General features: G+C 43.6%; 1 protein-coding gene and 1 non-coding gene across 3 annotated transcripts in view; one reads left to right on the plus strand and one right to left on the minus strand.

Annotated features, from left to right (window-relative positions):
* Positions 1 to 15727, minus strand: part of Sil1 (SIL1 nucleotide exchange factor) — a 249916-nt gene that overhangs the window by 37411 nt on the left and 196778 nt on the right. The gene's annotated exons all lie outside the window — the stretch shown is intronic.
* On the plus strand, positions 8566 to 8668 carry LOC128113116 (small nucleolar RNA U13). The gene has a single exon (XR_008219342.1). It is a non-coding gene; the product is annotated as a small nucleolar RNA U13 (small nucleolar RNA).

Raw genomic sequence — 15727 nt, forward strand, 5'->3', positions numbered from 1 at the left:
GACCAAAGGAGGAGAGGGGTAGAGAGGGAGAGATGGAGAGAGGGGAGGCTGGGAACAGACTGAACTCTGTATAGCATGCCCAGCTGCCCCACTAAGCACCCCCTTTCTTGATCAGCCCCCAACAGTTTCTCACCTTTACAAAATAAACATTCCTAGTGAGTCACAGGGCTGGGAAGGGGCTTTGTGTGATCCTTAGGGACACATCCCTGCAGATCCCAGGGGTTCTCTAACTGGGCAAGAAATGCCACATGAGAGCCAGAGCCTAGCCTGAAAGCTGGGCTTCTGACTCATCTCTGCATTCTGCTGCCAGCTGGCTGAGTGGTTTTGAACGAATCTCTTTAGCAGAGGCACTGAGTGGGAAGTGAGGCCTTCCACCCAGCCACCGATCAGCTGTTCTCAGCTCCTTGGCAAAGGCATCTAAGCAACCAGGATTCCATATTAAGTGACACATGTATGCTCCAAAGCTTACCCATTCGCGTCGTCTTCCTGGCTGAGAAATGTTCCACAAACTTACTTCTGGGCCATCTTCTCCTTGGCCTTTGCTTCTTCTCTTTGAATCTTGGCTCCCACTCTAAGTAGGGTCTACGCTAACCCAAAGGAGTTTCCCCTCAAAGAAGATTTTAAAACGACACTTGCTTAGAGTGTGGGTGCCAGAGTAAGCACTATGGTGTAGGCCCTCTAGGATCCCCAGAACTCCTGGTCTTTGGTCTCAACGTCCTGTTGTGGAAACCGAAATGACTAGCTAATTACAGAGGTAACCGAGAGAGGGTTTATGGGAGTGGACTGTAGCAGGAATCTTAAAGAGTTCTTATTAATAAAATCAAACCCAGGGCCAGTTATTGGGGTGAAATGCTGGATGGTCAGAGAGACAGAACAAGCCACAGTTACCTCACCTCGCCGGATCCTCAGCTGGCCTTGCTTCCTCAGACTGGAGGCCTCTGAGTCCTCATCCAGAATGGGTCTCAGCTGAATTGCTGCTCAAAAGCCTGAAAGCTTAATCAGGCCAAATGCTTAACCAGCCAAATGCTTCTAGTTTCTGGTCTTCACGCCTTATATACCTTTCTGCTTTCTACTACCACTCCCTGGGATTAAAGGCATGATGAGCGTATCTGTATCCTTGAACACATGGATTTCTGCCTCTGGAATGCTAGGATTAAAGGCGTGTGCTACCACTGCCTAACTTCTATGTTTAATATTGTAGCTGCTCTGTCTCTGACCCCAGATAAGTTTATTAGCATGCACAATATTTGGGGGAACACAATACCACACTGGACAGGTGGTTTCATTTTATTTTTCATATGCTTCCCAGCTGTTTTTTTTTGCTTTTCTTTTGCTTTGCTTCCTTCTAATAAGCTCACAGTCTTCTGTACTCTTCTCATTTTGTGGGTCTATGCAGAGAAGACTCTAGAACAGGAGTCTCTATGTTCTAAATCATCTGCACTTTCCAGTCACAGTAGGTCAGCCCACAACAATGTGCTTTCTGGCCTGGTGACCAGATGCTCTGGGTGGAGGCTAGAGTCCTGGGGTCTAGCTATGACCTTTTCCCAGCAGCCTGGCTGTGTGGCGATGGAGCCACAGCAACTGATTAAATGCAGAGTAAAAGTGGAGAGAAAATGGAACAGAAATCAATTGGCCTTAAGCCTCAAGATTGTGTATACAAGTGAAATGCAGTGGGGGAAAGAGCCTGGGAAGTCCTCTTGGAGAGTTCCCTGAAACGAAGAGATTATGGGTTGTCTAGTATAAGGATCCTTCTGTTCTATAGTCACATGCCGGCCTCTTTACTCAATGCTGCTCATTAAACATACTGTACTTCTGAGATAATGGGATACAGCCAACTTCCAGAAACGGGGGCTCCCCCACCAAAATGTCAGTGCAGGGCTGAAAAGCACGATGCTGATCAGTAGGGCACAGGGTCAGTATTTCCTGCCATCTTTCAATTACTGCCCTCTCCCTGGCCTTTACCATTCCTCTCTCTCAGTAATGGACACTGTTACCAGCAGGAGTGGAGTGGGGAAAGAAACTTTTAGCCGATCAGAATTGAACAAATAATACGTTAAGAAGGGCTTGACGGAGGCTCCGAAGTGCAACGCCAGGGTCCCACGTACGGCCTTGTGACTTCAGTACCAGAGAAACGCCTCTCAGAAGGGACATAGTGTTTATAAAGACATACTTGCTCCAGTCAAATCAGGGTTATTTCTCTCTTCCCACATGGGGTGTGTGTGTGTGTGTGTGTGTGTGTGTGTGTGTGTGTGTGCGCGCGCGCGCGCGCGCGCGTGCCTTTATTTTTGAGACAAGGTCTCTCACTAAACCTGGAGTCCACCTAATTCAGCTAAGCTGGCTGGCTGGCAAGCCTGGGATCCTCCTGTGTCTGCTCCCCAGACCCACAATGCCATATCCTGGCTTTTTACATGGTGCTGAGGATCTGAACTCAGGTCCTTGTGCACATCACCACCTGAGCTACCTCCCTAGCCCCCCAAGAGGCTGGTCAGGGCTGTTTTCATTGCTGACCTCCAATGGGGAGAGCCTGCACTGATCAAGCTGCTAATGAGGCTTAGTCTAAGAGAGGCTCACCTTCACCTCCTGCGCTGGCTGGTTTTATGTCAACTTGACACAAGCTAGAGTCATCAGAGAGGAAAGAGCCTCCACTGGGAAACTGCCTCCATGAGACTGGGCTGCAGGCAAACCTGAAGGGCATTTTCTTAATTAGGGATGAATAGGGCAGGGCCCAGCCCATTAGGGGCGGTGCCATGCCTGGGCTTGTGGTCTTGGGTTCTATAAGAAATCCCAACTCTTCTCTTCATATCATTCTCCATAATCTCCCAGTATCAGATTCAAATGTTATATAACCAATAAGGACACAAGAGACCTCATTCAAAACACTCAGAGGAACGTCCGTCCCTCTCTGTAAGAGTCTGTCAGATCTTCACACTACACAAGAACATGGGTTTGGTCATCTGAGTTTATAGTTAACTCTTCCATAAATTACCTGTGGGCCTTTGATAATGTCCTTCTCTGTCAAACCAGGACACTGTTACCTCAGGTGGATACAGTGACTAAATGTCGTATTACATGGAAAGTCCTCACTCCACCCCCCCCCCCCCCCCGCCTTCTCTCTAGAAGAAGAGAGAAGCAGCAGCCTATGAGGGGAGAATGTCTGGTTTACAGCTTACGCCCATCACAGTGGGAAGATCTGGCTATAGTCACACTGGGTCTGCAGTCAGGAAGCAGAGAGATGGATAGTGACACTTACCTTACACTCTCCCCTGCCAATGGATGCTACCACCAAATTCTGTGGGGGTCTTCCTCAGTTCAATCTCTCTACAAACACTCTCACAGACACACCCCAGAGGTGTATCTTTTGGGTGATTCCAAATCCAGTAAGGGTTGATGATGAAGATGAACCCTTATACTGGTAGAACATGTACTTGGCATAGACAATGCCCTGGGTTCAATTCCCAGTACTACAAAAATAAAAATATACTGGCACTAGATTGAAAAGAAGAAAAAGAAGAAGAAGAAGAAGAAGAAGAAGAAGAAGAAGAAGAAGAAGAAGAAGAAGAAGAAGAAGAAGAAGAAGCAGCTGAGTCACTGATAATGCCTTATCTTTTCAAATTTCAAAAACCAGGGAACTTTATGACTTTTTTTCAAAGCACAGAACAAATAGCCCTTATTTTACTCAAAGCTACATGCAGTAGAAACTCTCAGTGGTGCCCATGATCTGTTTCTGCATGCCTCCACAGCAGTAGAATTTTGGCTGAACAGATAAAGACTTCATTTCTTTCTCAACTCCTTGGCAGTGAGGGCTGGCCATGGGACTTAGTTTGGGCCAATATGACACAATCTGAAGTGTTGACGGTCTCTGGTACCCTCCCCAAGAGACTCTCAAGGGAGTCTTGTCTGTAGCTCTCTGCTTTCCTGATCTCTGGAGGAAAAGGAAACTTCTCAGACATGGTACCATAGTGTGACTGGAAGGAACTGAAGACCCCAGGGTCTACCTGAGGAAGAGCTACCACCTACCCTGGGCATCTGACCTAAAGGTGTTCCACGGGAAAGAAATAAACATTTTATTTATGCCATTTTCTATCACTTGCAGCCAAATTCATAATGTCTAGATTGAAACCATACATCCCTATCTAGAGTATGATGTATGACTTGCCTCTAACTAACAGAACATAGGAAAGGTGACAAGATGTCTGTGATTATACTGCAAAGACTAATGGTCTAGTTACTGTCACGTAAGCAGGAGGGCCTGGATTTGATACCTAGCAAGCACATGACTACTCATGGTGGCACACACATAATCCTAGTGCTGGGAGGTGGAGACAGGAGGCTCCTTGGGTCTTACTGGACTCATCAGTGAGTCCCAGGGATGCTAGTGAGATGCTATCCCAAGAAACAAGGTGGATAGCTCCTGATCAAGAACATTCAAGGTTACCACTGGCCTCCACAGGCACAGATGTACACTGCACACATACATGCACCATCACATACAAGCACACATATCTGTCTTGCTGAGAAATGCTATTCCTTAGTGGTTTTTTAAAAAGATGCCTTTTAATTAAAAATGTGTGTGTGTGTGTGTGTGTGTGTGTGTGTGTGTGTGTGTGTGTGTGTGTATAAGCATATGCATGTGATGAGCAAGGACAACTTTTAGGAGTTGGTTCTCTCCTTCCAGCGTGGGTCCTGGATATCAAACTCAGGCCCCTGGGTTTCCACAGCAAATACTTCCACCCACTGAGTCTTTGCAACAGCTCACTGACTATTTGAAGAAACAAACTGGCATGGTGTGAGCAGGTTATTGGGGTGACATGTGACAAGGAGCTGAGAGAACCTTCCAGCAAGAACAAAGCATGCCGTTAGTCTGACAACCTATAAAGAACTGAATTCCACTCACAATCACACAAGCTCAGAGGAAGATGCTTCCCCATCAAATCCCACCTAAGACTCAAGCTTCAGGAGACACTCTGGGCTACAAAAGCTCAGAGGACATAGTTAAATCAGAATACCTGTGCAGTGTTTACAATCCCTAAGTCTGTAGTCACTTGTTAAGTAACAGTATACAACAAATGCAACGACCAAGAACACTCATTACCAAAATGTAGGGACGATTCTCTGTAGATAATATACAAGTAAGCTCACCAAAAAGGCGGCACAGAAGTATATTATATTATAATTGATGGGAAAATAAATAAAATTCACCATACATTCCTAATATAGCCCCTTGATGAAAGTGAAACTGATGCATGGCGCATACACACACAAACTTTATTATACCTACCTAAGCAAATATAAATACATATACAGATAAAGTACACACACAAACACAATTAAATGCCAGCATCATGCCCCACCATTAGACACATAGAAATCATTCTTGTCAAGAACAGATATAAATAAAAGTGCCTGTTAGGACCACTACAGTTAAAACAGGGTTTAGCATTGCTTGTAGATATTATGAATCAGGTAAGTTAAAAAAAAAAAACTGAATAGATACTAGCAATAATAAGACTTCAGTAATGTAGCTAGTGGTGTTTGATTTTTGTTTGATTCTTGGGCTTTAATTGTTTGTTTCTATCAATAGCCAATGGCCATTTCCAATAATATGCAGACACATCTGTCTTTTGAAAAAAAACATGGTGTATATCTTTTAATGTTCTCATTGAGAAGTAGCATGGAAAGGTTGGAGAGAGGAGAGAGACGAGAGGAAAGGTGCACATAATATAATTGCATTTTAACTTAAAAAAGGCTTTGCTTTTGATACATTCCAAATAAAGTCTTGCTATGTAACCCCCTCAAAAAATTTTTCTCAATAGCATTAAAAAGCAACCAAATTCCCATCATACTGGATGCTAATGCAGGACTGACTGAACATCTGAGGCTAACCCGAGCTCCGAGCTCCGTAAACAAGATCCTGTTTCAAAAAAGAAAAGCAACAAACCATGGAACCCACTAGACTAAGAGTAGAGAAAGAGGGGACCTGGGGATGGAAGGGTAGTCAGAAGCCGCTCAGGCCTGGGTAGTCAGAGTCAGTGAAACTGATTTTGGGTTTCTTCAACCAAACAGAGAAAAAAGCAAATATCCGAAGACAAGAGTCCCTTCCCAACACGGGACTCTTCTCCACATTTATCCTAGAGTTTAACGACTCGGGTCCTAGTTAAAGGTGACTGAGAGCAGCCATGTGAGCAGTAACTGGACAACAGGCACAGAGTGGGTGGAGGGCCCAGACCTGAGGTGAGCCACTCAAGCTGCGGCCCGCCTCCTTGTGGCCTTTCCTTCCCTGAGCGCCCGGGAGGGAAGCGGCAAGCTGTGAGCTTCATGGGCGACTGTCCTGGATCATTAACTGCAGACACGGGACAGAAGACAGCATCAATCCTTTCTAAAAGAAGAATCTTTCCTGACTGGATTCAGATGATTTTGGTCAGGTGTGGCTGCACAGGCCTATAATTCCAACACCAAGGAACAGCTGCAAGTCTGAGGCCACCCTGGGCTATATAGTGAGTTCAAAGACAGCCTGAGCCTCAGGTCCAGACCATCTCAAAACACCAAAAGGACAAAAGCAAGCAAACAAAAAGTGAGCAGAAGGGAAGAATAAGCACAAGGGGGAGACAGCATGGTGCAAATGGCGGCCATGACAGGAGGCCCGTGCTCACTGCCCTCCACGCAGGCAGCCTCGCAAGTGTGCACAGTGAACAAGAAGCTATGAAAAAGACACGAGATTCCGGCAAACAGAAACAAAACTTCTAAATTTAGAATTATAAGCCCATGGCTAAATATTTAATGGACAGATTCCACAGTAGATTTGACACAGCGAAGGGAATGTAAGTAAACAGAAAAACAAGCTACACAAAATTATCCATACTGCAGCAGGGATATGTTATAGAAAGAAACTAAGGAAACCCGTTAAAACACAGGACAACCAAGAAAGAAGGTCCAACATACAGTTAGTGGGAGCCCCAGGAATAAGAGAAACACAGAAGTAATATTTGCGATGGCTGGGAATAATCTAGAAAGATGAAAGAAACACATTCAGACTGAAGAAGTTTAACAATTTTCAAGAAGGAAATACGCATAAGTTACAACTACACATGTAGTCATGCAAACTAACAGAAACTTCTGGAGAAAGTCTTAAGATTCGATGTGGAAAAGTGTCTTTCAACAGGAATAATGGAAGGAAGGCACAATAGAATTCATGTTACTTGTTAAAATAAATGCCATTTCTAGAATTCCATAGCCAAAGAAAATACTCATTGAAGAACAAAATTATGACATTTTTACACAAATGCAATTAGACACCTTACATAATATGTGCATTTCTACATGTAGTGTGTACATAATAAATATGTAAACATATATATACATGGATACATATATGTATAACACACACATAGGTTTGACTTACATATAGGTTTGGCTGACATTTTAACAAATCCGTTCTAAATTTAAAAATGTATTTAATAACCATATTAACAAACAGCTAAGTCACAACGTGAACAACTGCTGATTGATTATCCACGACTGCCTTGTGACTGGGGGCTGGGCTTGCTGCTCAGGAGAACAACAGTGCTGTACCATTCGGCTAGCCAGGGTAAGGAAAATAAGACTTCACAATATGAACCGCGGTTGGCATAAATGCATACTGTTTCTACACTATCACCAAGTCTTAACTGATGTGGAAGGAAGGGGGCTAAGTGAGACGGAGATACTCTGTTCTCAGAGAACTGAACGCACGTTCTTTTTAGACATGTATACTTAGGACATTTACAAAAAGAAGAATTTAAACTATTAGTCAGTCACATTATTATAATGAAATATCCAAGGGAGTCAATTTATAAAGAGAAAAGGGATATTTTGACTCACAATTCTGGACGTCCCAGTCCATCATTGCTCTCAGTCTCTGGTAAGCACAAGGCACATGTAAGTGGAGCAAACCACTGAACTTATGAGCCAGGAAGCAAGCAGAGACTGCATGTGGTCCTACAACCCACTTCCAGGGAACATGTCAAAGGCATTACCCATTACCTGTGTCCCCACAATCCACTTCCAGGGAGTATCTCAATGGCATTGCCCACTAGTGCCCCCCACCAAGGGTTGACTACTTCCAAAGAGTGCCATCCTGCTACCCAAGCCTTTAATACACAGACCTTTAGGGGGCATTCATCCAAACCATAACAGAAAACTAACCATATAGAAAATTTCAATCTATTTCAAATGACTAGTAATTAAGGGCAGTTATCCGGCTACAACCTCAATGTTCATAACAAAAACACTGACTAGAAACTTTCCACTGTATTTGGAAATTGAGAAATATAATTACATATGAATCAAAGAAACCACAATAAAAATTTAAATCATTTTAATTGAACAATAATCAAAATGCTACATAGTGGAATTTTCAATTCAACTGAAGCAATAATTAGCAGGAAACTCCCAGAAGTGAAAAATATAGTCATCTAATACTAAAAACTTCATGGATGTGATAAACACATTAAACACACTTAAGAAAAAAAAATCTGTCAAGTGAATGAAATCATCCAGAAAGACAAAGACAAAGACACTTACAAAGAGATCCTTCTGTGTTTTATAAGTGCGATGACTGGGTTTTCATGCTATTGTGTGAGATGTGTCTCCTCAGACTTTGTTATGATGTCAGCACATTACCCATCTGACATGGGAAAAGGAGGAAGGAAGAACACTTGAGAGATGTTAGAAGCAGATGGCCTAATATCATCCGCAAATAGAGAGTATGGGGGAGAGCCAATGAAGCGCACAGCACTGGTAATAAACCAGAAAATTTCCATAGCTGAAGTCTGCAGATTAAAATAGCACATGGAGAGCCAAAGAGGACATATTAAAACAAATCATACTTGGACATATAATGATGAAATTTGCTGATAATTAGATATGAATAAAAACATTTTTAAAAATTGTAAAACTAACTGCCCTTAAAAGGCGAAATCACAAAATTGGCAATATGCTCGTCCTGGTGGTACATGTCTGCATCCCCAGCCATCAGAAGTGGAGGCGGGAAGACCACAAGTTCACGGCCACCCTCAGCTACAGACGGAATTTAAGACAGCCTGGCCTACATGAGGCCCTGTCTCAAAAAATGAAGTGGAGGGTTGGAGAGATGGCTCATCACTTAAGAGCTCTGTTGGGGTCAACTCCCAGCTCCTACAAGGTGGCTCACAACTGTGCCCCTCCAGTTCCATGGGATCCAAAGCCTTCTCTTGACTTCCAAGAGCACCAGGCACATGTGCTGCATGTGTATAGGGAGATAAAACATTCACACACACAAAATAAAATAAATTGATCTTAAAAATAAAAATACAGCTGAGAACCACTGAGGAAGACACCCAGGGTCAAATTCCAGCCTCCACAGGCATAAGAGTGAGCACACAAGAATGCACAAACACATTTATAGCATGTGGTCATTTGAGTAAGAATGGCCCTTAGGCTCCCATATTTGAAGGCTTGCTCTCCCCTCCTTGGTGTAACTGTTTTCAGAAAGATTATGATATGTGGCCTTGTTGAAGGAGGCATGCCACTGGGGTGGACTTGGAAGTTTCAAAGCCCATGCCAGGCCTAGTCACTCTCTCTCTGCTTCCAACTTGCAAATCAGGATGAAAGCTTTTAGCTCCAGCCCCAGCACCATGCTTGCCTGCCTGCTGCCATGTTCTCCACCATGATGGTCATGGACTCACCCTCTGAAACTGTAAGCCAGCCCCCAATTAAATGCCTTCTTTTATAAGTCATAGACTCTTCACAGCAACAGAAAAGTAAAACATACCACATACACATATCTACACACACAAAGTCTAACTACATGCTGTAGAATAAAAGATGTATCTAGAATATAATGTTAATAAAGACTGAAAGAAAGATGAAGAAGATATACCCCCCCAAAATACAAGGTTAGTGGATGTATTAAATATCAAACTTTAAGACATAAATAGCTTCATAGGAGCAAAGATACTTTTAACTAATGATACAAGCTACAGGCATGAAGTTACTAGAACCATCTGTATATACATTTAACAATCATAGCTCAAAATAGTGGTTCATTTCCAGACTATAAAAGGTGCGTGGTCCTCAATAGAAGTGTATTCCAGAGCAGGCCTGGGAATATCTCTCGTTGTACTCAAAGCCAAGTGAACAACTCCTTTTTCTGCTGCTGTTTTTGGTTGGTCTGTTTGTTTGTTTTTTTTTTTTTTTGGTTTTTCGAGACAGGGTTTCTCTGTGTAGCTTTGCGCCTTTCCTGGAACTCGCTTTGTAGACCAGGCTGGCCTCGAACTCACAGAGATCCACCTGGCTCTGCCTCCCGAGTGCTGGGATTAAAGGCGTGCGCCACCACCGCCCAGCTGGTCTGTTTGTTTTTTAAGACAGGGTTTCTTTGTGTAACAGCTCTGGCTGTCCTGGAACTCACTTTGTAGACCAGGCTGGCCTCGAACTCACAGAGATCTGACTGCCTCAGCCTCCCAAGTGCTGGGATTAAAGGCGTGTGCCATCACTGCCTGGCTGAACAACTCCTTTTGACTAGAAGATTTCATTTTTTATTCTCTCATTCGGAGGTCCTAAGTTTTGTCTCCTGTAACTTCTGAGCTGAAACCGGAAGCTCTCGGCCACTAGAGGATGGCAATGTCCCTGAGGCTACTGTCCATTCCAGTTTTCTGTGCCTCCTGGGATTTCAATTTTATTTGGATTTAGGATTTCTGTACTTTCTTGCAGAGCCACCACAGAAAGGTTTGATGTTACTGATTTCCCCGAAGTTGTGCAAAGAAACTGCTGAAGTGAGCATGTAAAGAAACATTTAAATATTTAATCTAGCATTTCCAGGTTATTTGGATTCTTGGAAAATTTATTAGATAAAGAAATCTCCTAGGTCTACTCTGCTTTGTTTTGTTACTGTTTTAATTACAAAAATAACTTATACTCAGCAGAAAGAAACAAACAAAACGAAGTGTAGACAATGGTAAGTCCCCTGCTCTAGGTGACTCCATTTCCCTCAGATTTTTAGTGATTTTAGTTTTTGTGTCAGACCATTCATGCTTGAAGTCGCCGTGCAGACTTACGTTCTCTAAAGTGCTGTGGACTTGGGTTCCCATTCCTACTCTTCAAAGCATTCATTTTTGTTGAGGAAATAAATGAGAGAATTAGTGAGCTCCAAAGAAGTCAACGTATTAGAGTCAGTTTAGGTGTCCAGGCAACAGATGCTAATAAAACTGAAGATAAAGAAAAGAACCTCATGGGCTGGGGCTACGGAAGGAAGAAATGAAAAGAAGTACTCAACAGTGAAAAGTCTGCAGGCAGCGAAGAAGAACGTGGAGGAGGCAGGAGCACATCAGAGACGGATTCCAAAGAAATCTGAGAGGACAAGTTCATTAAGCAAATAGTGCCTCCTTCCCCAGAACGAAGTCTTGATTTCTTCAGAACTCCAGGCAGCTGGTCAGGCTTAGAGCTCATTTCCATTTGTCATTAATTGTCATCTGAAAAACACTAACTAGATTTTGAATGCAGCTTAGGAGCCATGGCTCTCCAATCGCCTGGGCCAGTCCTGGTTATTACACTAATCGATTTACTAGAGACATGCTGCGAGCACGTTCCTTGTCACTGGAGGAGTGTGGAAAATGAAGAACTTGAGGCAGAGTGTCAGATTAGCACTATGGGTCACATTTAAGCTTTTATTTAAATGCTGGCAGCCCCACCGTCTGACCTCATCCTAATCTCTGGTCGTCTATGTTCTGGGCCTTCAGCCAGTGGGGTAACACACTCATTCCCAAGGCTTTAGGTTTTAAAGGGTCAAGGTGTGGGATCTGAATCATCCACTATTACATCATTAATAATAAAAACCACACTCTCCACTCAGCCGCATTCATTATCTCAGAAATAACTCATTTCCATTCATTTGTTTCTTCATTTACTCTTCCAATAATTATTTCCTGACCGTCTAGTTAATGCCAGGCCCTGTGTTATGTAACAATGAGCTGGCAAAGTTCAAGTGTAAAGTTGCCTGTCCTCTCCAGTAAGGAGTCCACGTAGAGAAGCAAACAACTCCAGAACGGCAAACTGAGACAAGTACCTTGAAGAAGCAGAAGGAATATAACAGACTTAAAAATCTGAGAGGGATTTTGGATTATCAATATGAATGTAAGTTCAGTTACAAGGATCAGTTCAGAAATTAACTGTGATTTAAAAAAAAAGACATTCAACTACCTTTCACAAGAAAGGCTGAAAATGAGTATGTCCAAATACCACTATAGTGTGTGTACACTATCAGGAAGGACACAGGCTCCTCCTGTCTTCTATCATCCTCAGCTTCCTGGCTGATTCTCATCTCACTGGTCCCAGGTAGCTGCTGGGGCTCCAGGATAGAGGCAGTCAAGGCAAGAAGCCATGGGTGAGGCCTCCCTCTGAGCTTTTGACTTGAGGAGCAAAATCCTTCCAGAAGCTTTCTAACTAATGTCTCTATGCCGCATCAGTCGGAACTGAATCGTGTGTCCATCTCTAAGTCAATCCACATCCTTAGAGAAAGTGATTACCATGCTTGGTTTAGGTAGTCATGGCTCATCTCCCAGCACAGGGGAAGGAGCTCTCACTCTGGACAAGATTCTCTAAAGTCAATGAAGAAGAGAAATGGTACAGGAGACAGCCATAGGGAGATGAAACCTGCAAGCCCTGTTCACCGGCAGGAGAGCGAAGGAGAGCACAAACTCAAATAGCATTCCAAAGCTTCAAGTTGGAGTAACTACAATCTTTGTGACAAGAACAGACGAAAAGAAAATGTGGGAAGGAAAACAAAGTTTGTGGAAAAACAAACAAACAAACAAACAACAAACAAAAAAAACCCCAACCAATAATGAATTCAATTTTCTCCTCTTCGAGTGTGAGGTTCAATCAGTATGGTGGAATCTAGGATGAGGAAATCTCAGGAAAAGGACTGGACTTGAATGTAGACTTTGTTGTGACTCACAATTAGAGGGTATTTGAAAGAGGAAGAGAAAGAGTTACTAGCAGAGAAGCAGAAAGGACAAGACTGGAAGAATCTTGATGAGCAGCTACAATTGGAAGACAGCAGAGGAATGATGTTGCCATAGAAGAAAAGGTGGACTGGGGATGTAGCTCAGTAGTAGAGCACGTGATTGGTATGTGTGAAGCCCCGGGTTGGATCACCAGCACAGAAAAAAAGGAGACAAAACACTCATTTATGGACAAGAGAGTATAAAGATGTATAGTTTCCAAGGAATGTCACGGCTAATACTGTTGACTGAGATAGGTGTCAGTGAAGGCAAAGTGACGAAGAGAAATGGTACAGAAGACAGCGACAGGGAGATGAAACCTGCAAGCCCTGTTCACTGGCAGGAGAGCGAAGGAGAGCACAAACTCAAACAGCATTCCAAAGCTTCAAGTTGGAGCTCTTGATAACTTGATAACTTTCATGCATGGAGAAACAGAAACCAGATTGTAAAAATAGTGGGTTTGAACATGAACTATGAACCTATGGCTAAGGGGTCCCCACTGGATCAGGCCCTGTGAATGGGTGAGACAGTTGATTGGCTTGATATGTTTGGGAGGCATCCAGGCAGTGGGACCGGGTCCTGTGCTCATTGCATGAGTCGGCTGTTTGAAACCTGGGGCCTATGCAGGATCGCTTGGCTCGGCCTGGGAGGAGGGGACTGGACCTACCTGGACTGAGTCTACCAGGTTGATCTCAGTCCGCAGGGGAGGCTTTGCCCTGGAGGAGGTTGGAATGGGGGGTGGGCTGGGGGGAAGGTGAGGGGGGCCATAGGGGGGAGAACAAGGGAATCCATGGCTGATATGTAGAACTGAATTGTATTGCAAAATAAAAATACGGGGCTGGAGAGATGGCTCAGCGGTTAAGAGCACTGGCTGTTCTTCCAGAGGTCCTGAGTTCAATTCCCAGCAACCACATGGTGGCTCACAACCATCCGTAATGAGGTCCAGTGCCCTCTTCCGGCCTGCAGGCATACATACAGGCAGAACACTGTATACACAATAAATAAATAAAAAAAAATCTTTAAAAAAAATAAAAATACAAATTAAAAAAATATATAAAAAAATAGTGGGTCTGAGTATATTAACATAATACAGCTCACTGGTATCCTATTTTATTTATTCTTTCAAGAAGTCTGGAAATAAGGGGAAGGAAAATAAACATTGTTAAGTTGTGCTGGAGGCAGAACAGCGTCAGTGTATACTGAATACCTTGGTGGACTAGGAGGAAGATGCCTCAGAGGGGAAAAGAGTGAGGAACACAGGCTGCGATGGGAAAACGCACGGAGGGCACAGTCAGTCCACAGCAGGGACAGCAAGCATGTCCATAGGAGGGATGGAGACCTAAGACACAGATAAGAGACATGGCGGCGGCGGCGGCGGCTGAACACTAAGAGATACCGAAAGAAAACAGGAAATCAATTCCCAAGTTATCTACTAGATGACAGGAAGTAAAACAAATGGTCAATGAAACTGACAATGTTGGTCCCAAGTGAGCCCACAAAGCAAGCCACCAGGAAGAGAAAGGAGAAGAGCCAGCCCAGCACAGAACTTCACTGAGGGATGCAGGGACAGAAACAACCTAGGAACTAAAGGCTAACGACAGAGATGGGTCATGGTAATAAGATACTGGCCAAATAGTTGAAAATTAATTAGTAAATAGGGCTGGAGAGCTGGCTCAATGGTTAAGGCACTTGTCGCTCTTCCAGAGGATCCAGGTTTAGTTCCTAGCACCCACATGACAGCTCACAACCATCCATAACTCCAGTTCTGGGGAATCTGATGCCCTCTTCTGACCTCCATGGGCACCAGACATGCATGTGGCACACATACATGTATGTGAGCAAAATACTCATACATACAATAATCTAAAAAATCATTTTAAAATAATTAGTGAAACACTGGGAAGAGCCCAGGCAACAGAGCATGGGGGCATATGCAATGCTAGGGAACACATTCATTCTCCAATGTCTACAACCCCAAATCTGCAGGGAGGTTCCAAGGAAGATGCCAAGGAGAGTGGTTAAGGAACACACCCTCTATGGCTGATAATACATGTACATCCCCTTTATGTACTAGGTTAAGTTTCATTACATCAGACACACTATGGACAACTCAAATAAAAGCATTACATATGAACTTTTGTAAATGTATAAAAATTCATAGATGTGTAAATATGAGTATGGGTCTGTTGTGTGACATTTTGTTTGTGTTCTGACAAATAAAGCTTGCCTGGAGATCAGAGGGTGGAGCTAGCCACTAGTTAACCATAGAAGCCAGACAGTGGTGGCACACACCTTTAATACCAGCACTTGGGATCTCATGCCTTCAATCCCAGCACTTGGGAGGAAGAAGCAGGAAGATCAGGAGTTCAAGGCCACTCTGGGCTACACAAGATTGAACCAGTCTAAAAGAGAAACAGAGCCGCTCGGTGGTGGTGCACGCCTGTAGTAGAATATTTTAAGGTGTGTTACTTTTGTTTATGTTGCATTTGTTTAACTCTGTGAAACTGTGTTACTGTGCCTGTCTAAAACACCCGATGGTCTAATAAAGATCTAAACAGCCAATAGCAAGGCAGGAGAAAGGATAGGCAGGGTTGGTAGGCAGAAAGAATATATAGAAGGAAAAATCTGGGGAATGGAAAAGGAGCAAGGAGCCAGAGGAGGAGGAAGACTCCAGGGGCCAGTCACTTAGCTACACAGCAAGCCACAGAATAAGA

This window comes from Peromyscus californicus, unplaced genomic scaffold, assembly GCF_007827085.1.
Source record: "Peromyscus californicus insignis strain IS unplaced genomic scaffold, ASM782708v3 Scaffold_17__1_contigs__length_78620276, whole genome shotgun sequence".
Taxonomy (NCBI): domain Eukaryota; kingdom Metazoa; phylum Chordata; class Mammalia; order Rodentia; family Cricetidae; genus Peromyscus; species Peromyscus californicus.